The following is a 27,221-nucleotide window of genomic DNA, read 5'->3' on the forward strand; positions in this document are numbered from 1 at the left end:
CCCGCTTTCTTGCTGGGCAAGAAAGAACTTTAGACTTAGAGTCTACGACAGCCTTAAGGAAACTGAGGCTAAGAGAGATTGAGTAACTTGACAAAATTACTAGTACGTAACCAAGCATAATGCACACTTGTCATTTTTTGGTCCCCAGCATCACTGACTCTTTCCCACAGCATTCCAACTTATCTTTAGGGAACTGTATCTCATTCATTAAGAACAGTCTTCATAGGTAGAAAATAGTCAACTTCCATTATAAAAGTTGAAGGGCTAGATTTATCTTTCCACTAGACTGGCACTGGAAGAGGGACAAAATGTAGCCACTCTTTTGTGGGACTTTGACTTTTGAGGAAGTAGTGAGAAGTTTTAAAAAATGGGGAGGTCCCATTCAATCAGAAGGGAAATTTCCTTTAGTTCTTGCTTCTCCGACATGTCCCAAACTACTGGTTTCTGTTTATGTCAAAATATGGTTCTCCAATCTTCAAATAGGTTATATCTCAACAGTTTGCCAATAAGTTTACTTAATTTATTGCTTAGTTTACTGCTTTTTTGCTTAATTTAGCCAATATTTGTTTCTTTGCAATAAAAAGATGTTAACTGATATACCATGCCAGGATTTCAACCCAGGGCAGCCTGAAATCCAACACCCATACACTGAGCTGATTAATTATACCATCTCTTAACAAGGTCACTTTAAGTATTAAAACATACTTCTCTTCTCCAACCAACAGGTGTATTAATCCATAATAGACTTACAAATTCATATAACTTCTGCTTTCTAAAAATAAATGCAAAAATTACTTCTCAAGTGATAATTTAGAAATCCTCCTAAGGACCATAGATCTAAGGCAAAATCATAGAGTCATTCGGTACACTGAGTTGTAGAGTTGATAGGAAACCATGAGATCATTTTCACCTAACTTTGTATAAATAGGCATACCAATAAGTAAATGAAAACAACATCTTTCAGGCTTAAACCCTCTTCTTTAATTTGGCATAGGATGCGACCATTACACTGCCTAAATGCAACACATTATAGATTAAGTCTCACCAAACACAAAATGTAAACAAGGACTACAGAAACAAAATTTATTTTTCTGAGCTTTGCCTTTTTCAATTTTAAGAAATATCCAGGCTCTGCTAAGTAAGTATATTATTCCAGCAGCCTCTGGAGTCATATAAATGATCATCATGGACATCAAACAACAGACAGCTTTCAAAAAAGAAAAAAGAAAAATGGTTCAGCCACAGTTTAATTTCCTCTCTACTTTCAAAAGAACATATATTCACTGGATGTTTGGGAAAAGGACTTTCTTCCACTCTCTTGACACTTTTTTGTTTGTGCTAGATGAAAAAGAGAAGCCATAAACTGATCTGGGCACTTAGATTTGCAACCTCCAAGGTATGGTCAGTTTTTCATGAACGAAACAAAATGTAATCTAAATGCATCACATTGGAACATGTATATAGAACCAAACAAAACGTTCAACATTCCCTGCAACATGCAAAAAAAAACCCACTCACATTTGTTAAATATCATTTTCCCTACTCCAGGGCTGAGAGATATTCATTCAGCAGGTATTTTTTGAGCATATTGAGGGATTATGTTAAGCATGCTTCGAGCTCAAATCAATATCTCACTCACTCTGAAATTCCAAGCTGAAGGACCATCTTATAAAACACTAGAGAGTCCTTCTAGTAGTGCTGGTAACCTAATCTGGTCGAATATGCCCAAGTGGAAACCACAGAACACTGAATTTCATCATCTTTAAGATGTTTTCAGAAAGTAGGCTTTATAAATTTAAGCAAAGTATACATTTAGCAAAGTACATAAAGATAATTTGATCAAATAATTAATTTCATGATGACTTTTATTAAATGTGTGAGTTTAGAATCATATAAGTATTTTAAATACTTGCTCTAATATAATGAATTCTGTCCAAGTAGAAATAACCATATCCTAAAAAAAATAAGCACAATGAAAATATGGGCATAGAATAATCTCAGACATCTCAAATGGAATTATTTGATGGATTTGGAATATAATTAGAAAAAATTTTATTCATTTCTTTGAAGTTATTCAGAGAGAAGTTTAGAAGTCTTGGTATACATGGAATAGGACCCTTTTATGAAAACACTGCAGGAAAAAATATCTATAACAACATGGCACAGGAATATCGCCTTTACCCTGAGAATCGCTATTTTTAACCCTTTCATTTACAATTTATTTCAAAAGTTGATCTAATGCTTTTACTCCATGAACAAAGTTTCATCAAAATGGCCTTTTGACAGAATCAACCTTCTCTTCAGTTTGTAAAGACCATATCCTACTCTTAAGCAAGCAATCTTTGTTTCATATTTGCGGCCCCATTAAACAGAACTGGAGACGTGACTTTTTTTGTTTTGTAAATCTTTTTGTTATAAACCTTACTTTTGGTGGGTGCCAAAGGGGAAAAAATAAGAAACGAAATCAATGTTTGTATTTAAACTTGGAATTATAATGAGAAGATATGGAGAGAGAGAGAGTATTGCTTACTCTCTAGAATGTAACCTCATAGATTAATAAATAGCTCCTTCTCTTCCTTTACACAGATTAATAATCTTTTTCTCTCAATGAAAATGGAAGCTATCATTTATTGAGTAGTAATTATGTGCCAGGTACCATAATAAATTCTTCAAGCACTTTGTCTTATGTTACTCAAAGGTCAGCTTCAGGGGCGCCTGGGTGGCTCGGTCGGTTAAGCGTCCGACTTCGGCTCAGGTCATGATCTCACGGTCTGTGAGTTGGAGCCCCACGTCGGGCTCTGTGCTGACAGCTCGGAGCCTGGAGCCTGTTTCGGATTCTGTGTCTCCCTCTCTCTCTGCCCCTCCCCTGTTCATGCTCTGTCATTCATTGTCTCAAAAATAAATAAACGTTTAAAAAAATTTTTTTTAATTAAAAAAAAAAGGTCAGCTTCAAGCTACAGAAAACTTTTTTTTTAAGTTACTCATTCAAAAATTATTTATTGAGCAAGTACTATCAGACACTATTCTGAGCTCTGAGGATATAAAAGTAAACAAAAAACACAGTCATTGTTTGCACATAAAGAACAAAAACAGAACTTAAAAGCATCCACAGATGAAAGGATATCTCTAAGTGTGACAATTCGGCCAAAAACAAGTCAGCAATTACAATGGAAGCCAGCAAAAATGTTGAGAAAATGTATTCAAAAATATATTCAAATCCAATCTGGAATTGTATATTCAACTAGATTATCATTCAAGAATGAGGACAAAACAAGTAAGTTATTAGATGAAAACACATCCCTTCATTAATGCATCCTAAATAAGATCACTTATAATATACTTCTAGAAGAGAACAAATGATCCCTGAAGGGAGATCAAAAAGCACACAAGAATGGTGTGCCAAGTGGATTCCATAAAATACTAATAACGATGGTGGTGGCCATTACTCTTTGTGTGTGGATGTCATCTTACCCATCCTAAAAATTTTATACACATACAGATATATTAATATTTAATTAGTATATATAATTAAACTTTAAAAATATTATTTTTCTCTAAAGAAATTAACCGGAATATAGTACCCTTTTTATGAAGAGAAAATAAACCCCATTTTCTTTTAAGCATAATTATGAAAAACAGCTTCTTCTAGGCTCTGCTGTTTTAATCAGTCTAATTTTTATCCTTTTTTATGCTCAAATTGTCACAGCTTGGCCAATGAAAGCTCTTTTTAAGTTGGCTTCTGAGTCCTGTCAACACCACATCAGAACATTTCAAAGTGTACTTGCTTTCTGGCAACAAAAGTTTCTAGACTCATCTTGAAATATCTCTTCCCAAGGCATAGAATTAGCTCCTCCTAGAAGCACTGATATTTTTAGTTAAGTTTTACTGTTTCTCTATGATATCCCTACTTGAAAGTTGAACTCCTCACAGAACTATAACCAACCTCTTTATTTTATAATTTGATATACCAAATTTCTATTATTTATTAAAGTTTATATAACCACTCAATTTTTTAAAATTTGTCCATAAAGGGACCTGGTGGTTCAGTCAGTTAAGCATCTGACACTTGATTTCAGCTCAGACCATGATCTCATGGTTGGTGAGTTCAAGCCCCGCATCGGGCTGTGCATTGATAGTGTGGAGCCTGCTTGGGATTTTCTCTCCCTCCCTCTCTGCTCCTCTCCTGCACGCTCGCTCTCTCTCTCTCTCAAAATAAACAAACTTAAAAAAATGTTTAAAAAATATCTGTCCATAAAAATTAAAGCCTAGAAGATAGTGCTAATATTTTGAGTAATTTGCACTATTTGTATTTCTGTAATGATTTTATGCACATTTATTGACTCACTCAAATCCTATGTCAGCCCAATGCTTCTAACTATTTTCAGGAAGTTTCACAATTTTTTCTAATTTTTATAGGGTTATATTTCTAAGAGCTGCCATTGTCTTTAGCAAGTTTTATAATTACTTTTCATTTAACTGTGAGAGAAAATTTTTAAAGTCAACTACTTGAAAAAAATGCTAGGAAATATACTTTATCCCTCCATACACAGATACAAAAAAAAAAAAATGAAAAGCTTTGATAGTTCATTTTTTTAATTTAAATAAGAAAAGTATTGTATCTGTAAGTAATAAGGCAAGTTAAAATTGGAAAACACCTTTCAGTCTTTGCTTGTAGAGAAAGTGAGATTTGTATGCAGAAAGATAAATTAATCAGGGAAGTTCAACATCTAAATCCTCACAGCAAAAGCATCTTTAGATCTCTTCGATGATATTTATATGGCCAAATGGTACCCTCTGGTGCAAGACTAATTGAAAGTGGCACTTTAACATTATGATTGCTCAAACTGAAAAAAGGACCCCTAAGGATAGAGTAGCAATACTCAATTAAAAATGCCTGACTGTTAGAGAAAATGATACTGATTATCTTGCCTCTGAACCTCAAATTAATTTTGCAAGATAATTCTCTACAATTTAAGTAAGACTGTCTCCATTATGTGATTTATTAGAACTATCTTGAACCTCTTGGCCACTAAACATATGACTGTTCAAAAAGTAATTGAGAAATGTGTTTCTTCTTCTGGTCAGAATTTAGTTAAGAGGTTTAAGGATAATAATTTTGGCATATAGAATCTAGATACATGAATATTTATAATCTTTGTTTGGCTTGGCCAAAACCAAGTTGTAATTACAATCCAAATTCTTCACCAAACCATTAGTTTTTTTTTTTTTTAAAGAATAAAAGCCAAAAGTGATTTTGCCTGAATCTGAAATGATAATCTGTCCCGAATTATTGCCATTAGGTCCTGTATTCATTCCAGTGGGAAAGTAAAGTAGAGACACTGAATCTACATTAAAAGGTAGGCTTTCCTGAGGCTGTTTTTATGCTAGTATCATCAGTCAGTATATAATTAAATATTTTCTTAGAGTAAAAAATGTGATTTTTCCCCCCTGGGACAATATAGAAATACCAATTTGTGTTGCATGCGCCAATTCCAATTGTTTGACACTAAGTAACTCTAGAACCATACTGAGAAGGATTCTAAGGAAGGATCTGTGGCTCAGTGATGAAGGGTCAGTCCAATATTAACCATGAATGGAGTACTAGATACGTATTTTTGCCATCTTTATTGCAAAAGAACTGCAAAGGATTCCTTAGGACATTACTTTTAAAAAGATTAAATAATTTTCCACTTTTTAACTGACTTGAAACATCTGACACATTTTGGTTTCTATAAATACCTCTGAAATTAAATTTCTATGATGTCCAACTACATGGCATTCAATTTAATAGGAAAAAAAAATATTTGAGTGCCTACCAAGAGCACATATGTTTGGAAGTCGAGATAAAACAGTGAACAAAATAGACACAATTTTGCCCTTATTGGACTCTTAAATTATCAGGAAGATAATAATTTTAAAAATAATAAATGAATAGTTGTATCATACTTTGCAACGTACTTTTAAATTACATCTTCTTTGAATTCCTTGGAAGAGTCCAATTTTTCCAGGAGGTATTTTTCAATACATTGTGAGATTTGGTTTGCTAATAATTTTGTTTAGAAATTTTGAATCTCTATTCAGAAAGGAGAATGACTTTTATTTGGTTTTAGCCTCATAATAATACAACCTCATTAAATTATTTGGAAAGTGTTACCTGTTTTTTTCTCTGAAGGGATTTATATGGCTTTGGAACTAATTTGTTTCTTGATGATGTGTTATAACTTGCTTTTGAATTTATCTAAATCTGTTTTATATGTTTTTTTCTGTTTTGGTTTTCACTTTGGCTTTTTTAAATGGAAGGGGGACTAGGTTTTTAAATCCAATTTCTTTAGATGTTATAGATCCATTAAGATTTTCTGGGTTTTATTGCAACTTAATTCAATTTTTCTAAGTAATTTTTTTCTGTGAAATAGTCCATTACAAGTAAGTTTTTTTATACAAGAGTGTTCATTCTTCACAGTACTGTAATTTTATTCTGCATCTTTAGATATGTCCTTTTCTCTCCCTTTTCTTGGGTAAATTTCACTGGAGTGTGTTCAGAATATATATATTTTCACTAAATTAGCTTTTGTCTGCACGACTTGAATCAATCTGGTCAATTATTTTGGCTTCATAGGAAAAAAGCATAAAATTACCAAAAAATGATAGGCCTTTTATTGTTAAACTAGTCTTTTAATATTAAGCTTCTCAGTAATTAAGATATATTTGTAATTATTCTGTGTTCAGACCCATAAAGAGCAACCATTCTTTCATTTTTATGAAATAAATTTCCAACTCTTCCTCATGGCGAATAATAGCATGATGTTTCTTTGTAAGTTTTTATTCACAAGCCCTATATTTCTCTTTAATATATTCCTTTGAGCTCTTTATAGGGTCTCTACCAATGTTTCAAATTTGAAACACTGAACTCTGATATTAATCAGAGTCTAGAACTACCGGCTCAATGGTATAAAAAATAAAAGAATGATCTTAGGAACCCAAAGACCAACTTTGCTATTTTTATTTCATGATGTTTATGGGCCTTGAATAAGGATATTACACAAAGTGGGTGAGTGGAGGCAAAGGTCTCCTACCCAGAGGAAATCTTTGCCCAAGATAAGCTTCCTCATCACCAATTTTCCTATTAAGACCTCAGAGACTGTGTCCTCTGGCTTCTTTCTTCTCTGCCATCACATACTTCTTCCAGTTTTCCACAACCCCAAACAACTCGGAGCTCTCACCCAGTACTTGAAGATTTCCTATGGGTTTATATTACAAAAACAAGGAAGCTACCCAAGATAGCCTTAACTAAGCAGAAGGATTTTATATTTTTAGTAAGTGTCTAAGCAAACTGACTCCAATGTCCATAAAACCTGAGAAGAAAACTATGACTCCCAGCCCTTTGGCTCTCTCTCTCTTCATTCTCCCTTTGGTTCTGGTGATGCCACACTTCAGCAGGTGTTAGATGAAGACATTTTATTCCCAGGTCTGGTGGTTCTGATAAGGGTAATAAGAATTAATTCTATCTTAGTTATCTCCATATCCCTCCATAGGGGACAATAAAGGGACATATAGTTCTTTGCATGTAGAAGTCTAAACACCTGTTGAATGAATGAACTAATGACTAACAGGTGAAAGATGGCATTGTGTCCTTGGAGTCACAAGGTCTGAGGTAAGTTTCCTTTACATTTCAGAAAATACAGATGTTTCTCTGTTTCTCATTTTTACTTCTGCTTCATAAAGGAAATTATGATGATCTTAGTCATTCCCAGACAAGGGGTGACAATTTTTCTTTCAAGGATAATTAACTCAAAAGAAAAAAAGGTTTACAGAGGTTATCTAAAATATTAGGTAAATGGCTTTGTTTTTTTAAAGAAAATTATAAAGTATGACAATGCAAATCAGCAATAAAAATGAAGAACTGATATATGCTATAACACAGATGCACCTTGAAATCATTACATAAGTGAAATTTATATGAAATATTCAGAAGAGGCAAAGCTATAGAGACAGAAGTAGCTTAGTGGTTTTTAAAGTTGGGGGATGAGAAAATATCTCTAATGGGTATGAGATTTCTTTGGAGGGTAATAAAATGCTCTGTGATTAAATTGTGGTAATTATTATACAATTGTGAAAATATACTACAAAGCCCTAAATTGTATACTTTAAATGGGTACATGGTACTAAATGTAAATTATATTTCAATGAAGCAGTTTTTACAATGTAAAGATTAGGTGGCTTGTTCAAAATTTCATGACTAGTTGGTGAAGCCAGAACTGTAATCCACATTTTTCCAACTTGCACAAATCTTTTTTCTCACTCTGCTATTGCCTTATGTGTTTTTATGCCCCTATTTCCTGACAATCTTCATTTCTCTTTTTGTCATTTGTGTATTTGTATTTCGTTCTCTTCCTTTTTCTCGTTTCTTAATTCCTCAAAAACTCTCATACAGTCCCTGTCCAGCTGTTAAATAGCCTATGTTGTAATCATCACAGTTCAGCTTTCTTTATTATTTGGCTATACCTCAGGGCGACTTCTGATACTATTGATCTATTTTTTCCACCAAAGGGACATAAGGGACTAAGCACATGGAACTTGGTGGGCAAGACTTTGGAGAAGGAGATGACTTTAGCAGGATATGAGCAGCAAGTGGGAAACTACGGAACAAAAGAATGATTCTATTGCTGGAATCTTATTACATTCATAGACACGAGAGACCTACGAGGTTGTTTAACTTGATATTCTTACCCAGGAGATTGACTTACAGCTGGTGTGTGAGAAATGCCATTTTCCAGATGACTTCCTCTCCTGTTACAAAGTCTGGCTACGGCTCCCTGCAAAGTGCTGGATCTTCTCCATGTTCAAGTGTTTGAGACACTTATCTTATCTTTCCCCTCTGTGCTGGCTTTTTCCACTCATCTTTTTTTAATTTTTAGTATCCTACTGTAGAGACATTAATTCTTCTCTATTGAGTCGCACTCCTTCTCCAATATTTGTGCAGCCATTGTGATATACCCAACTTGGAGAGAGGAAGGCATAAGATAAATAGTAGTTCATACTATACAAGAAAGTCATAAAATAATACCTTTTCTGTCTTTGCAGGTACGACTAGATTACCTTACTCAAATTTAAGCAATAAAAATAGACTTATCAATCATTGTCAGTCTCTAGGAATGGGACTCAATGTTATTAGCAGGTGATTTTTTTTTCCCTTTTCCAAATGAAGATGTCCAATGTAAATTATCACTATTTCAGTTGCAAATCTGATTTTTTTCATCATTCAAAACATTCTCTGTTGGCTTTAAGCAAATTTTATGTACTTACTTTCCCACAGTTATCATTTACATCCACGAATCTTAAATTATTTGGGAAAATTCTGAAATTCTTGTTGGAAAAATGTTAATGTTGGTAAGTTCACATCGTTCAACCTAACATATGTAGTAAATATACAGTAGGACTTGCTTAAATCCACTGGGTGGTGATGGTGACGTCCCAGGAGAAGGGAAGGTTAAATTGTAGAAAGTCAAGGGGAAACAAGGGAGAAGAAAATTGGTCTGGATGGTAGAAGTAAAACGCCAAGGTGGAGCTCTTATGCCCCACTGTTATATTTCATACAGTTAAAAGGGAAGGATTATGCGTGGCAGACAATGTTAGTTGCTTACTCCCTAGCCTTTCTCTCCCTTCTTCCTTGATGACAAAACCCATTTGTGTGTGGGTTAGCAATGTGCCCAGGCCCAAGGACTGGATTATGGTTAGTCTTATCAATCGTGACTTTAATGTCTCATCTTGATTCCTCCCTATTTGAGATGATGGCATGTCATAGTAGTGACGCTTAGAACGTCAGCAACCACCTTGCCTCCTGATGCAAAAAGGGGGATAAAAATTAAATGCACCGAGGAACAGAAGGGTGGGAAGAAACTGGGTCTCTGATGACATCACAGAGCTGTTGAACTTGATGTACTGCCTCTTTCATATGGGTTGTAAGAGAATAAAATGTCCCAAATGCTCAGTTGGGTGTTGAATTGCAGACCTATCATCTTAACTGAAACAGTATCAAAGCACTTTCAAAATATCGAGAACATATATGATATGATGGATCACAAAAAAATTTAAGCCATTGATCAGGCTTAGATAATATAAGCCTATTCCTGAAGTCAGCTGCCCTGAGTGGGAAAGGGAGTTTCTTCTCTCTGATATGCTCCTCTGAATAGCATGACTGAGATGAAAGGCATAGCTAAGGATAAGCAATGATACTTCTGGGTCCCCTCTGAGTCTTGAGGTGCAATTCACAACAAGAACCATCTTTAAGAAAATAGTGGACATTGGGGCACCTGGGTGGCTCAATCGGTTAAGTGGCCGACTTCGGCTCAGGTCATGATCTCGCAGTCCTTGAGTTTGAGCCCCGTGTCAGGCTCTGTGCTGTCAGTTCGGAGCCTGGAGCCTGCTTCGGATTCTATGTCTCCCTCTCTCTCTAGCCCTCCCCTGTTTGCACTCGGTTTCTCTCTGTCTTTCAAAAATGAATAAATGTTAAAAAAAAAAAAAAAGAAAGAAAAAGAACATAGTGGACAATGATTAAGCTTTTAGAACTTTTCCTCAAGAAGACAAGCTGTTACATTAGCTGATCTCATCTGATAATCTTTTTTTTTTAATTTCTATTTCTGGTTATTACTACACACAGCATAGAAGACATACCTAAGTACCTAAAAGGAAAGGGCACATTTCATATTTACAAACAGTCCTGGTTGCAGATCAGTGCTAGAGGCTAAGAATGCATGGCTGTGCTAACAGCATGCATTCTATTCCTTCTGCCTATCCCTTAGTTGTACCCTCAGCCACGCCCTTTTAATAATGAAAGTAAATGGCATGAAAATATGCCAGCATACCAAATACAGTTTTTATACATCTGTCTTGTTGGTAGAAACGTGAATGGAACCTTGAAGGACTAATTGGAATTTTCCAGATGAGGAGAGGATATTCACTAACAGGTAGAAGTGGATGTGCAAAGATTCCAAAACAATTGAGATGTAAAGAGTTAATTATGGCAGGCATGAGAGATCCATGTGAGGGAGGAGTAGCAGATGGGAAAGGCGGGACCTTCTATCTATACTGAAAAGTTTAACCGCAAAGAAGATGGTATGAGGGAATTTAGACCAAAAAGTAAAAGATCATTCTGGCAGTTTCAGATGGGATGAATTAGAATGAAAGGAGTCTCGGGGCGCCTGGGTGGCGCAGTCGGTTAAGCGTCGGACTTCAGCTAGGTCACGATCTCGCGGTCCGTGAGTTCGAGCCCCGCGTTGGGCTCTGGGCTGATGGCTCAGAGCCTGGAGCCTGTTTCCGATTCTGTGTCTCCCTCTCTCTCTGCCCCTCCCCCGTTCATGCTCTGTCTCTCTGTCCCAAAAATAAATAAACGTTTAAAAAAAATTAAAAAAAAAAAAAAAGAATGAAAGGAGTCTGGAGGTAAGAAGAAAACAATTCCAACAAAAAAAGATGACAGTGGCAATGGGTATGAATCAATAAATAATAAGAGACAGACTGAAGGAATTAGCAATTAATTAAATGTAAGGGTAACAGGACCAGGGGCAGTTTGAAGATAACTCACTTCTGACAATTAACTGGGATGGAGAGTTATGACATCCTTTACAGTATATAATAAAAAGGAGTTGGGTTTTGTGTGAAGGGAAAGAAGAAGATAATGAGTATACTTTTTATAGTGTCAAGTTTGAGGCACTCATAGTTTACTCAGGTAAAGCTGTCCAACAGATCAGAGGTTCCTAGGTTTTTAGGTTTCACATACCAGCAAAATTTTCAAATAAATATGAGGGACCAGTTTAAGACTGCCAATTTTTTCTTTTGATAAGACAGGATGTGTTCTTTAAAAAACAAAAAACTATCATCTACTAATATCCACATTTCATTCTTACAAAAGGATATTTCAACACCAAAAATTAAGGCATGAATCTTGATACAAAAGGCAATTTATTGTTAATTCAATAAGTTAATTGTTAACTTGCCTTCAATTCAAAACTCAACTGAAGCATCCTTATTTTTTTCAATTCCTCTTGTACTGATGTAATCCTCATCACTGATTTACAACAGGCCCCAAATGGCATTTGAAACCACCTTATACAGAGATTTGGAGCCCAACAGAGAAGCTTTAGTTAAAGATCTGAAATCATAAGCATATTATTTGAAGTAGACAAATAATCAAAAGTACTGTTTATCTGGCACTTTCTGTGTGCCAAGCACTAAAGCACTACGATAAAGGCTTTACATATATCTCATTTCAAAATCTCAACAACTCTAGGAGGTAAGAGGGCATAGCTCATTTTTACAGATGAGGACATTGAGCCTAGAGATACTAAGTTACCCAAGATCACAAAGCAGGAAATGGCAGAGCTAATATTCAAGATTTCTCTAACTAGAAGCTCTATGCTTTTAAGTGTGATGTTATACTGCCACCCTGGAAAAAAACATACAGAATAAGAGAGAGCATCTAAGATGGAACTTAGGAACACTGACACTTTAAGTGCTTCAAAACAAAACAAAACAAAACAAAACAAGCCCAGAAGAGAAAAATAAGCAGGGCCATGTAAAACAAAGGAGAGGAGAACTTCCTAAAGAAATGTGTTGTCAAAGGTGAAGGGTATTAAGGGGTTCCAACTACCAGTTATAAAATAAGTAGGTCACAAAGATAAAAAGTACAGCATAGAGAACATAATCAATAATATTGTAATTACTTTTTCTTGTGGCAGATGGTAACTACACCTACTATGGTGAGCATTTTGTTAGGTATATAATTGTTGGGTCACTATGCTGTGCACCTGAAACTAATATAATATTGTGTGTCAACTACACTTAAATTTTTAGAAAATGCTAAATGTCACAGCGAAGGAAAAAGTAAATTAAACATGTAAAAAATTATATTTATAAAAATCCAGTAAAAAATTATACATGGCATCTACTTCTAATGAAAGTCCGTGAATAATACTCTTTGGTCCTGCAGACCCTTGCACATGTCAGCAGTCAATCAATTAGTAGGATCATGAACTTACCCTAGAACCCATGTATCTAACTCATTTTGCAAACCTTAAAGCAACCTGAGAGGCTTAAACCTGAATCATCTGAGTAGTTACATTAGCTATCATTTGAACTCCTGACCCTAATATTAAATAAATTTTTCAGTATCAAATCAAGTCGTATTCAAATTTATACAATAATATCTGTTGCAGTCTAAGTGCCTCTAACCAGAAATATGTTTTTAAATGTAATTTATAATTTAGGAACTCTGGGTATAGAGTATTATGTTTGCCACAATCCTATGGCTTATGTTATACAATTTCAATTATAAAAGATCTGCTAACTGGTGCAAAGATTTGAAATGCAATTTCAAATTATGACCACCAGGAGGCATTGGTGGATTGGTATCATGGTTTGAATAATTAAGACCATGCTTTTCATAAGATAAAGACAATCACTCTTACTAAGTTCTAACACAGATTTCCAATCATAAATTCTCCATCCCTTATGTGCCAGTCATAAGTTATTACCTCTTAGCTTCAAATTCTTACTTTTTGCTTGCTCTGTGAGAATGGATCTGGGCCCCTTAAATATTGTCCCCTGTCTGCCACATAATGTCAAACTTTGTCAGTAGACGGTGCTGGAGAGACATTGCAGGAGCAAAAGGGTTTTGCTTCCTCGTTCTGATGCACTCACTTGGCAGACTCCCACAGTGCATTTGCAGTGTCTAGTTCCTATAGTGTAGTCCACTTCCAGCACCAGATTCCTGCAGTGTATATGGCTTCTTCAGAGCCAGTCTCCTGAAATACACAGTGGCCAGCAGTACAGTGGTCATCGCCACCCTCGGGCAGATTTGTACCACTGCTTCAAATGATACACCTCCTCAACAACTTTTCCGGGAGCCCTAGAAAGCAGAATTCTGGTCAGTTCCTGAGGACAGATTTCCAGTAAATTCCCCCAGGGTACCCTCACAGTGACTTCTGCGACAGTCACTAAAAGGGCTGTGCTTTTTCCCACAGGATTCAGATCTCAGCTGTGGAGGAGAGGGGCAAAATGGGGTCTATTCTAAGGACTCTCTATCTCAGCCCTGGATAGTAACTGCACTTATGTCTGTTATACTGTATTCATTAATGTTCTCTTTGCTTATTACTAGCAAAACCCTAATTGCTCCAATGTCCTTTTGCAGTTAATAATTCTTTATATAAAACCTTTCCTGTTCAAGTTGCTGTAAGATATCTGTCCCTTGATTTGACCCAGACTAATAAACTTTTCTTTATATTCTCCTTTATGAAAATAATGAAACTAATAAACTAAATAATAGTAGCTCTCTATAAACTTAGGAGGTGATAACATCACAACTCTTAAAGAAATAAAAGATTCAAATTATACCTTTCACAATAAATCTTAACTTTGCTAGTTCATCATGTTTCCCAAGCTGGAGCCAGACACCCTTTCTAGTGGGTTTTCCTTAATCTTTCTTTACATTGCCTCTACATGAAAAGGAGAAGAAGAAATACAACTGAAACACCCTGGAAAGACAGTTGACAATGAATGCTAGGATCCTGCTGTTGTTTAAATTCTCACAATGACACCAAGTAGTATAATTTCAATGTTATCTGTGGGGGGATTGACACCTAGAGAGGATAAATTACTCACCAAAGTTCATACACCTAGTAAACAGTGGAGATGGGATTAAATGCTAGGCATGCCTGAGTCCAAACTCCCAACACTTCACCTCAGAGAGTTTCCCAAGATGGATTTTTGCTTTTGTGTAACTGGCTCTCTTCTCTCTCATTTGGACTAAACTGTTAGTTTGTGTTTTCATCCTCTTTGCCCTCAGAACAGTTGCTTCTCTCTGCATGTCTCAGAAGAAAAAGAAAGCAATAAACAACTACATAGTATTCAACTGCAATTGGGAGCAGCCAAAAAAATGTTTTCATGTGTATTTCCCTTCAAAAAGAAATACTTTCTGCAATATAAGAAAAGGAACAAAAATTGTACCCCGTCTTTTCTTTTTCCAATCAAAATAGGCTATTTAGGCTATAGCCATATAATTAAACTTTAGCCCTAGAAGTACTGGTTTATATTACACTAAAGTAGCACATTTTCAAGTGCTGAAAGGAAAAAAAAACCCGTCAACCCTAAATTCTATACCTAGTGAAAATATCCTTCAGGTATGAAGGCAAATTAAGACATTCTCAGATGAAGTAAAACTAAAGGAATGTGTACCTCTAAGGGCAGCAGACCTACCCATAGAGAATGGCGACAGGGAATTCTCCAAACAGAAAGTAAATGACTTCACAAAGGAAGAAATAACAATGCAATAGGTTTAAAAAAAGGGAGGGAGGTTGGGAAGTAAACATAATATAGACTATACTTCTCCTGAGTTTTTTAATCATGTTTCATGTTTGAGGCAAAAACTATAATACTAGTTGATGGGGTTTTTGATGTGGGTAGAGAAAATAAATTTTTAAAGTGGAGAGGATTATGGGACCTAAATGGAAGTAAGATTTCTACATGTAAAACAGCAAAATTTTTCCAGTATATTGTTATCACAATTACATATATTCATCATAAAACTAAAGCAACCCCTTAGAAAATGATACATGTAAAAAAGGTTCAACTGAAGCGAGGACCTTTAGATCACATGTTAACATCCACTAGAGAGAATCTACGTCAGAAGAGGCATTTGACAGCCAGAAACAGGATGACTCAGTCACCCACTTTCTATCTTCAGCTTCTCTGGTGCTGGAATAGAACAGCGGAGAACTAGAATGGCCATGGTGGAAGAAATGGACCTTTGCATGGTCTGTGGGTCCAGGGACCATCAGCGTGGGCTAATTCTCACCAATACTGATCTCGCTATTGCCACTGCTGAACATCTAACTTGCCAGCAGTAGAGAACAACAGTGAGTGTCCAAATGGTGCTATCTTTCTGTAAGACCAATAAGACACTTATCTCCTGGAAAGAGTAATGTTCCATCCTGTCTGTGCTTGACCCACTATTCCAGGTGCAGCTCTGCCTTTTTGGGGTCACAACTCCCAGCCAGCACCACTACCTAGGGCTCAGAGCATGTCTAACTTACTGTCATGGAATCCTGCATAACATTACCATGTACCTACATACCCACTGTACAGTGAAGGAGCAGCAACAGTGGTCTTGGGTCAACAGCATCCATTGTTCCTACCACATATTGTGCCATCTAAGCTGCCAACCCATTAGGAGATTGAAATGGACTTTTAAATATGCTGCTACAATAGAAGCTTGAAGAGAACACCTTGAAAGGATAGGGCCCTATCATTTTATCATTCAGCATAGTATCTTAATCCAATAGCCCTTCTATAGTGCTATGTCCATAACAGTAGAATAAATGGTCTGGCTAAGATGGGATAGAGGAAGAAGTAGTCCCACTCGTTCTCACCCCCCAGAAACCCACTTGGTAAACACACATAATGTCTCCACAATTTTAGGTTCTGTGTAATCCCTCCTCCAAGGACCCAGAAAGAATCCCACTAATCTTAGAGTTAACACTGCTTTCTGTTCACTTTGGGATCCTCGTGCCAGGAGATCAGCAAGCGAAGAAAAGGATTACTGCACTGACAGCAATAATGGACCAGGACAATCAGGAGGAACCATAACTTCTGTGACAGATTAGGGGCAAGGAAGAATATGCTGAGCACTCAGGTAAGCCATGTAACCTTCATTCCCAGCTATAATTGTACATGGGAAAGCACAGAAACCATGACCTGGTAAAGGCAGAGTGACCAAAAGGCTCACACCCTTCAGAATAAGGATGAGGCCTGGGGCATTCCACCAGGCAAACTGCACAGATTGGCAGAAGCGCTAATCACTGGGGAGAGGAATTTAGAATTGGCAGTGGAGGGGCACCTGGGTGGCTCAGTTGGTTGAGCATCCGACTTCGGCTCAGGTCACGATCTCACGGTCCGTGAGTTCGAGCCCCGCGTCGGGCTCTGTGCTGACTGCTCAGAGCCTGGAGCCTGTTTCAGATTCTGTGTCTCCCTCTCTCTCTGACCCTCCCCCGTTCATGCTCTGTCTCTCTCTGTCTCAAAAATAAATAAACGTTAAAAAAAAAAAATTAAAAAAAAAAAAAAGAATTGGCAGTGGAGGCAGGAAGTGACGCATATTAGTTGTGATCTCAGGACAAACTACAGCAGCAGCAGCTAGAGCTCCTCCCAGTAACCCCCTTGTAAGGTTTTCCAATCAGAATTCTGAAGAGGCTGTGCCATGACCTCTGGGTATCTGAGCTCAAAGGATGGACTATAAAGAATCCTGCTGGTAAACAGCCATCATCATGTAAACAGGGGAGGGAATTTTTCCCTCACAACTGTATTAGTTGATAACTCACAGCTACTCCTGTCTCTGGAAACTTGCCCTCACAAGAACAGGAACAGCCTTGCCTAATAGGCTATGATCACCTACCCGTCCAAGGGAAGACCACTGCCAATGACTGAGTTCCATGATGTAGGAGAAACTTTGTTGTGGGAGAACTTTGAAGCTTCCTATGGGATTAAACAAGCTAGCCTCCAGCTAAGCCCACATTCTGGCTCAGCTTCTTATTTGTCTTTTTTTCCTGTTTCATCCTATTGTCCTCATTTCTCTTCAAGTGCTCTTTTGATAAACCACCTGAACAAGAATTCCTGTCCCATGCTCTGCTCCTAGAAACTCAAGCAAAAACACTTATGTACAACCTCACTCTGCTAGACATGCCTTGGGAAACTTGATAGATTTCCATCAAATCTGAAGCTTGAAAGAAAATTGTTAAATTGAAATCTGCAGGTAACACAAACTCTGTTACAGCTGGATGCGTTTCATGTTACTTAACTTAGGAAACCAGAATTTATGGTAAATGTAATAAAACACTAAATATTCAAGAGTCAATAAGCTTCCTATTTCTGCTTTGATGATGTCTTTCCAAAATCTTCATTACTCTAAAGGCAAGAAACATGCAATCACACAAAGAGCTTAACTTTCAAATTAGTTGGTTAGTATGCCCAGAAAATTGCAACAGCAGTCACACAGAACTAAAATAAATGACTTCTGAAATAACTTTCACATAAAATTTATTCTGCTTATTATTAATCATTATTCAGGTGATTTCCACAAAAGTCCAATTAAAAAAATATTCCAAAACAAGGTCACAAATCAGCATTTTACTATAGCAGGAAATATTTCTAGAAATGATATATAATACATGGATTCAAAAAAACATTAAGTTGAGGAAAAAAACAAAAATAAAAACACCCGCAGAGAATTCAAAATCTTAATTGGTAAACATAATAGTAGGAAACCTGGTGGGTTCAACTCTTCTCTGGGCAAAACACAGAGCACGTGTATTACTTTCTAACTCTGGCTCTCCTAGACTTTAAGACTAGAAATTTATAATCTAGGTGATAAAAATAAAATTATGAAAAAAGTGGGTCTGTTGTACCCACTGTCACCTGCAAACTAAAGGAGCTTCAACGTTACTACTTGATATGAGCTTAATATGTGAACATGAAGTTTGGAAAACTCAGTAGATTGGAATCTGACTCTCATCGGATGAATTTAAACATCCAGAGGAAAGGCATTTACCTGCTGATGAATGAATCCAGACTGTGAGGTCTACCTACACTCAAGAGTTTATCAGGTCAAAGAGTACATGAAAGATTCCAGTGTCCCAATTATGGATCATGCATAAAAAGGAGAACATATGAAGGTTTGTATTATGTCCTATCCAACAGGACCCACTGGAAAGGGCAATGGGACTTATATATACCCTGCTGGATTCCTAGTAACTGAGGAGAGACTGAGTGATGAACTAGAAGAAAATGCATCACTTATTACAAGATAACTACAAGTGAGAAGTTCTCAAATATGTGATAGAATCTCTGAAAGCCTCATGAGAGAAAAACTCATCTTTTAACCCCTCCTGGACCCAGAAGGTATAAAGACAGAGTAAGTCATTTTTAAGTCTAATAAAAACTTCCTGCATCTAATGCTTAAGCACAAAGGGAGTTTACTGGAAGAAAATTTATCTTAAGTATAACCTGAAGAAGAAAAACCGACAGCAAACATCAGACTCAATGGGGAAATGAAAGCTTTTCTCCTAAGGTCAGGAACAAGACAAGGATGTCCACTCTCACCACTTTTATTCAACATAGTACTGAAAGTCCTAGCCACAGCAATCAGGCAGGAAGAGGACAGAAAGAAGAAGGAAGAAGGAAGAAAAAAGAAAGAAGGAGAAGGAGAAGAAGAAATAATAAAATGCATTCAAATTGGTTAAGAAGTAAAACTTTCATTATTTGCAGATGCTATGATACTATTTATAGAAAACCCAAAAGACTCCACTAAAAATCTACTAGAAATAATAAATGAATTCAGTAAAGTCATGGGATACAAAATCAACGTACAGAAATCTGTCGCATCCTTATACACTAATAATGAAGCAGCAGAAAGTGGAATTAAGAAAATAATCTCATTTACAATTCCACCAAAAATAATAAAATATCTAGGAATACACTTAACCAAAGAGGTGAAAGACCTGTATTCTGAAAACTATAAAACACTGATGAAAGAAATTGAAGACAACACAAACAAATGGAAAGATATTCCATGCTCATGGACTGGAAGAATTAATATTGTTAAAATGTCTGTACTAGCCAAAGCAATCTACACATTTAACGCAATCCCCATCAAAATACCAATAGCATTTTTTACAGAACTATAACAAACAACCCTAAAATTTATATGGAACCACAAAAGACCTCAAATAGCCAAAGAATTCTTTTTTTTTTTTTTTTTTTAATTTTTTTTTAAACGTTTATTTATTTTTGGGACAGAGAGAGACAGAGCATGAACGGGGGAGGGGCAGAGAGAGAGGGAGACACAGAATCGGAAACAGGCTCCAGGCTCTGAGCCATCAGCCCAGAGCCCGACGCGGGGCTCGAACTCACGGACCGCGAGATCGTGACCTGGCTGAAGTCGGACGCTTAACCGACTGCGCCACCCAGGCGCCCCAAATAGCCAAAGAATTCTTAAAAAGGCAGAACAAAACTGGAGGTATCACAATTCCAGAATTCAAGGTATATTACAAAGCTATAGCAATCAAAATAGTATGGTATTGACATAAAAATAGACACATAGATCAATAGAACAGAATATAAAACCCAGAAGCAGGGGTGCCTGGGTGACTCAGCGGGTTGAGCATCCAACTTCAGCTCAGGTCAAGATCTCATGGATCTTCAACAAAGAATGAAAGAATATACAATGGGAAAAAGTCTCTGACAAATGGTGTAGAAAAACTGGATAGCTACCTGCAAAAGAATGAAACAGGACCACTATCTTATACTATAGACAAAAATAAAGTTAAAATTGATTAAAGACCTAAATGTGAGACCTGAAATCATAAAAATCCTAGAAGACAGCACAGGCAGTACTTTATCTGACTTTGGCCATAGCAACAGTTTTCTAGATATGTATCCTGTGGCAAAGAAAATAAAAGCAAAAATAAACTACTGGAGCTACATCAAACTAAATAGCTTCTGCACAGCAAAGGAAACAACAAAACTAAAAGGTAAACTACTGAATGGGAGAAGATATCTGCAAATGACATCTCTGATAAAGGGTTAGTATCTAAAATATATATAGAAATTAGAAAACCCAACACCCCAAAACCAAATAATCCAATTTAAAAATGGGCTGAAGACATGAACAGACATACTGATGGCCAACAGACACATGAAAAGATGCTCAACATGACGCATCATCAGGGAAATATAAATCAAAACTACAATGAGATACCACCTCACATCTGTCAGAATAGCTAAAATTAATAACCCAGGAAACAACAGGTGTTGGTGAGGATATGGAGAAAGGGGAACCCTCTTACACTGTTGATGGGAATGCAATCTGCTGCACCCTCTCTGAAAAACAGTGTGAAGTTTCCTCAAGAAGTTAAAAATAGAACTACCCTATAATCCAGTAATCACACTACTGGGTATTTACCCCCAAAATACAAGAACACTAATTCACAGGGATACATGGACCCCTACGTTTACTGCAGCACTTTTTAAAATGTCCAAATTATGGAAGCAACCCCAGTGTCCATCAATAGATGAATGGATAAAGATGTGGTATATATATACATACATATATGTGTGTATATATATATATATATATATATATATATACACACACACACACATATATATATATATATATATATATATACACACACACACAATGGAATATATTACTCAGCCATATAAAATAATGAAATTTTGCCATTTGCAACAACATGGATGGAGGTGGACAGTATTATGCTAAGTGAAATAAGTCAGTAAGAGAGAGAAAAATACCATATGATTTCACTCATATGTGGAATTTAAGTAATGAGCAAAGGAGAAAAAGAGAGAGACAAACAAAGAAATACACTCTTAACTATAGAGAACAAACTGAAGGTTACCAGAGGGGAGGTGGCTGGGAGAATGGGTTAAATAGGCAAAGAGAATTAAAGAATACACTTAATGTGATGAACACCGAGTAATGTATAGAATATCCATATTACAATATATTGTTCCCCTAAAAATAATACAACACTTAATTTTAACTATACTGGAATTAAAATTTAAAAATTAGTTAAAATATGTATAATCTAAGGAAAAGTTGAGCATTTATTTTTTTAAGTTTATTTATTTTTGAGACAGAGATAGAACACAAGCCGGGGAGGGGCAGAGAGAGAGAGAGAGAGAGAGAATCCGAGCTGTCAGCATAGAGTCCATGAGCTGCGAGACCATGACCTGAGCCAAAGTCGGACGCTTAACCAACTGAGCCACCCAGGGGGCCCAAAAGTTAGGCATTTAAACTGTGGGAAGGATACGAATGCAGGTGGCCCTTGGGTGTCATTAGAAACAGGGGCCAGAATGCCATAGAATTTCTGACTCCATCTCTTGCCTCTGCTTACTGTTAAATGTATGATTTTTGTCCCTTATTTCTCTAAGGACTGTTTCTTCTGTTCCCCAAACCATAGATTGCATCAGTGCCAAGAGTTATAAAGGTTTACCTATCACAGCTTCTTTCCCTCTGGAGAGACTATGCCATCACTTTGTCCTGAGTACCCACATTCTAGGGATGAAACTCATTTGCCAGCTTGACCAAGGGCTGAAGTCAACTTGTAACATGGCTCCTTCACAGGTACCATGTAGAATGCTCAAAGGGACATTGTGACAAGTGAAAGACATAACTAGTCCTACAGATGCTCACTGCAATATCCCAGCACAAAGACTGTGAATATTAGTTCTGTCATTTAATATCTATGAGAATAAGGGTAAACTGCTCAAGCACTCTGATACTGAACTTCCGCATATGTAAAACATGGGCAACATTTTTCCTAGTTTCCATCCAAGGTTTCTGTGAGAAACAATAGAGTGAAGATTCTAATAACACTTTGTAAACTAAAAAGCAAGACAAATGATGATGATATAACAACACCCCAACATCATAAGTGATTTCTCTCCCTCTGTATACTTATGGATCATATAAATAATACCACATAGTATACCATTGGATTATCTCTTGCCAAATACTCCTCTCACATGTAAGATGTCTTATCTGTTTCCCCAGCTACGTAGTACATGCTATGAGGGTAAGAGTTGTAAGCCAAGTGGGGATTGCAAACTGGTGACCTATAGACGTGCTTTGTCTTAAATGTCCTTGGACCATCACACTTTTTCTAGAACACACAATGAAGCCACGCTTTTTAACTTGTCTCTTCAAACCTGTCTGGCCACTGCAGTCATTTGAATCTATGATCCCCAAACAAGAAAGAGCATGGACTACGGAGAAGAAAAACTGTGAGTTTAAATGCTGGTGGCAAGGGGCACCTGGTGGCTCAGTCAGTTAAGCATCTGACTTCAGCTCAGGTCATGATCTCACAGTGTGTGAGTTCGAGCCCTGCATCAGGCTCTGTGCTGATGGCTCAGAGCCTGGAGCCTGCCTCAGATTCTGTGTCTCCTCTCTCTGCCCCTCCCCAACTTGTGCTCTCTCTCTCTCTCTCTCAAAAATAAATGTAAAAAAAAAATGTAAATTGGGGCGCCTGGGTGGCGCAGTCGGTTAAGCGTCCGACTTCAGCCAGGTCACGATCTCGCGGTCCGTGAGTTCGAGCCCCGCGTCAGGCTCTGGGCTAATGGCTCAGAGCCTGGAGCCTGTTTCCAATTCTGTGTCTCCCTCTCTCTCTGCCCCTCCCCCGTTCATGCTCTGTCTCTCTCTATCCCAAAAATGAATAAACGTGAAAAAAAAAATGTAAAAAAAATGCTGGTGACAATAATTTCAAAAAAAAATGTTCTCTGGTTATGGATTTTTCTTCCTCCTTCATATTATATATATTTGGCTATCCACCAAAATGTTAACAGACGTTGTGGCCGGGAAATACAATATTCTTCCTACTGAAATAGTAGGATCTTTTTCCCCCAAAGTTCTACTATTTTTATAAGAGCAAAAATTAAAAGTTATTGTTTAGGAAATGAATGAGTAAACTTGGCTAGGCAACTAGTGTTGGCTTACAGTCATCTTTGTATTGATTTCCCTGGTTCTCATCCCACCCTGCCCTAGGCTATTTGAAAAGCTGCAGCTAAAACCCATCCTCTGTTTTGACCATTTTCTGCCCAGTCATTTTATGCTTCAGCAAAATTCTTACTGCCTTCCTTAATGGACCTCTGGGAATAGAAGAACAACTTCAATAAAAGTACAGAGAATTAAATGATGAGACCAAGCCATAACAAACTCTAAGCTTGTCCTAGATTCCTAGAACATATTACATTAGCATAGTTCCTCTAGATTTTAACATATCCTGGTGCATATTATTCAACAAATAAGTGTTTACATTTATCAAATGCTTTCTCTGCATCAATTTAGTCACTTTTTTTGTCTATTAATATGGTGAATTCCCTTGACATATTTTTTTATGCTGAGACTTCAGTACATTCCTAGGAGAACTTGATCTGAACAATGAATTAATTTTTAATTATCAAATGTTTCTATAGCTAATATTTAATTTAGAATACTGGAACATGCATCCACAAGTGAAACTGGCTTATAATATTTTTATTGCTTTTATCTGATACTGGAATCAAGATTGCACTAATCTCATTAAATAAGCTGAACTGCTTCTTTTCTGGAAAAAAAAATTGTAAGATTAGTATTTCCTTGAAAATTTAGTAGAAATTCCATGTGAAAGAGACCAAGGGCTACAAAGTTTTGGTGGCAGGGAGGTCTTTTACAACCATTAAATGTCTCTACTGCTTATTGACCTATTCAATTTTTCTAATTTGGGCCCTTTGTATTTTTCCAAGTAGTTTATGCTAAGATCTTGTAAATTACCAAGTATATTCTGACATAGTTACTCATAATATTTTTTACTTAAAATCTGTTATATCTGTAGCTATTTTTCTTTTTCATTGCAAGTTTCTGTTTTCATTCTTTTTCATTTTCTTGCTTGATCTTGCTAGAGAACTTTAGTTTTGTTGATATTTTTATTTATTTTTTTATTTTAGAGAGCACAAGCAGGGAAGAGGGGCAGAGAGAGATCATCTTAAGTAGGTTCCAGGCTCAGCACAATGCAGGACTTGATCCCATGACCCTGGGATCATGACCTGAGTTGAAATCAAGTATCATACACTCAACAAACTGGGCCACCCAGGTGCCGCATATTTTTATTATTTTTATTTCTTCATTTTATTAATTTCTTTTTTAATGTTGTTAATTCTTCTTCCTTGTTTCTTTCAGTTGGCTTCTTTGTATTCTCTCTGCTACATTTTCAACTCCTTCAACTGAATGTTTAGCCTATTTGTTTTCAACCTTTCTGTGTTCTGGTAAATTTACTTGAAAACTACACCTTTCCATCAAAGGACTATGTTAGCTGTGTCTTACAAACAGTAACTTGTGAGGTTTTATTGTTGTTTAAGTCCTAAAACTTTGTAATTCCTTTCATGATCCCCCCCTTTTTTAATATATAAAAAGACATTTTATTATTGTTTTGCTACATAACAGTGAATATACTCAATTGCATTTCCTCATATGGCAAATAAGACACAAGATAACATCTCTTTGATTCCTGAAAACCTCAATATCATCTGTCTTTTGGAGGATCCAGTTTCCTACAATGTCTATGATACTGTCCACGAGGACACAAACGATGCTTAGTAAAGAACATTTTGCTACGTTGTTCTATCATAGGTTCTTGCTCAAAGTGTTCATTTTTTCCTTGTAATCTGGTTTTCAGCACTTGATCATGTGTTTCTTCATTATTATGCACAGGATCTGGCCGTGGGGTAGGTTTTGTATGTTCACACGTAATGTCCACAGAAGGGTAGTAGCATACTGTCGTCCTGTTATCAGATGTCAAAGCAAACTCTACTTGCAATTATGGTCATCTGGAAGAGGAGAACACGTAGGTTTATGACAAACACAATATAAAGCCATGTTTTGAATTGGAAATAAATGTTTCCAGATAGTTCTGTTCGATATCTCCCGTTTTACTGCTGCTAATACCATGGTGACTCAAGATGCTTATCAGGTGGTATGAAAGAAGATGGTCTGAAGAGAAACTGCTTTTAAATTCTGCTTCCAGGCATACCTATTTTCATCCCTGACAGTCACTCATCATAAGCCCGCCATCTTACCTCAATCCTCATAATCTCCTTTTAATCCAAGGATTATTTATTAATATAAAACCTGACATTTAGGATTATGTAAACTATGCTTATTTTCCTGTTTAAAATTTCTAGTGTTGGGGCGCCTGGGTGGCGCAGTCGGTTAAGCGTCCGACTTCAGCCAGGTCACGATCTCGCGGTCCGGGAGTTCGAGCCCCGCGTCAGGCTCTGGGCTGATGGCTCAGAGCCTGGAGCCTGTTTCCGATTCTGTGTCTCCCTCTCTCTCTGCCCCTCCCCCGTTCATGCTCTGTCTCTCTCTGTCCCAGAAATAAATAAATAAACATTGAAAAAAAAATTTAAAAAATAAAAAAATAAAAAAATAAAAAATAAAAAAATTTCTAGTGTTAATTGATTATGGTCAGAGAATACAGCATACATGATATTGATTCTTTGGAATTTAAGACTGTGTTTATGGTGTAGTAAATTTTCCATGTGGGGAATACACAAACACATACAAACTCACATATACACACACGTATGTGTACATACACATGTGTATGTATATACATACATGTGTATGTATATACATACACATACATATGTCTATATATATATATATATATATATATATATAAAATAGTTCAAGCTTCCTTATTACATTACTCAGTTCTTTTACATCTCTATTAGTGTTTGATTTATTTTTTTTTAGTGTTTGATTTATCAATTTCTGATGAAAGCAGGTTAAAATCTCTTGCAACATATATTGATACAACTACTTCTCTCTGCCATTATGCTATTGCAGCTTTGTATAGTTTGATGTTATACTGTTAAAGCATATGCATTCATGATGGTTATACCTCCTTGCTCTATTATTTTACCAGTATGTGTCACCATCACCCTTTTTCCCCATATAACATTTTTTGCTGGAGTCAGATATTAAGATGACCTCTCTCTTTTGGTTTATAATGTCAAATATCAGTTTGTATCCTTTTATTTTCAAATTTCCTGTGTCTTTTTTGCCTGATTTGAATCTAAATAGTGCACTGTTGATTTTTTGCATTTTATTTTTTAAAATATCATCTAAATTTCCATATTTTAACTGGTGAGAGGACCATTCACATTTATTAAAACTATTATTATATTAGGACTACTTTTTCATAATTTCCAGTGATTTTACTCTCCCCATTTATCTTTTTTGTCCTTTCTTTCCATTAATTGCATCAAGTTTTCTTCTCTGATACATACATACAGCACTTATGCTGAGAATTCTAATGTCAGTCCAATTACTATTCTAGTTGATCTGTTCTTCTGTGGCCTTTTAGAGTTTTCTCTTTATTAATACAGTTACTTTTTAAGCTTATTTATAATTTTGGGAAAGAGAGAGACAGAGAATATGCACAAGCAGAAGAGGGGCAGAGAGAAGGAGAGACAGAATCCCAAGCAGACTCCATGCCATCAGCACAGAGTCCGATGCTGAGCTCCAACTCACAAACTGTGAGATCATGACCTGAGCCAAGATCAAGAGTCAGATGCTTAACCTACTGCACCATCCAGGTGCACCAATACAGTTAACTTTT

At 36.4% G+C, this 27,221-nt stretch overlaps 2 pseudogenes across 1 annotated transcript in view; both read right to left on the reverse strand.

The window, feature by feature from the left end:
- LOC112858342 (uncharacterized) overlaps window positions 1–27,221 on the reverse strand; it is a 146,974-nt pseudogene that overhangs the window by 31,611 nt on the left and 88,142 nt on the right. The gene's annotated exons all lie outside the window — the stretch shown is intronic.
- On the reverse strand, window positions 23,292–25,777 carry LOC147582020 (large ribosomal subunit protein mL42 pseudogene; annotated as a pseudogene).

This window comes from Puma concolor, chromosome B1 (assembly GCF_028749965.1).
Source record: "Puma concolor isolate L17-30 chromosome B1, mPumCon1.1.hap2, whole genome shotgun sequence".
In the NCBI taxonomy this organism is placed as follows: domain Eukaryota; kingdom Metazoa; phylum Chordata; class Mammalia; order Carnivora; family Felidae; genus Puma; species Puma concolor.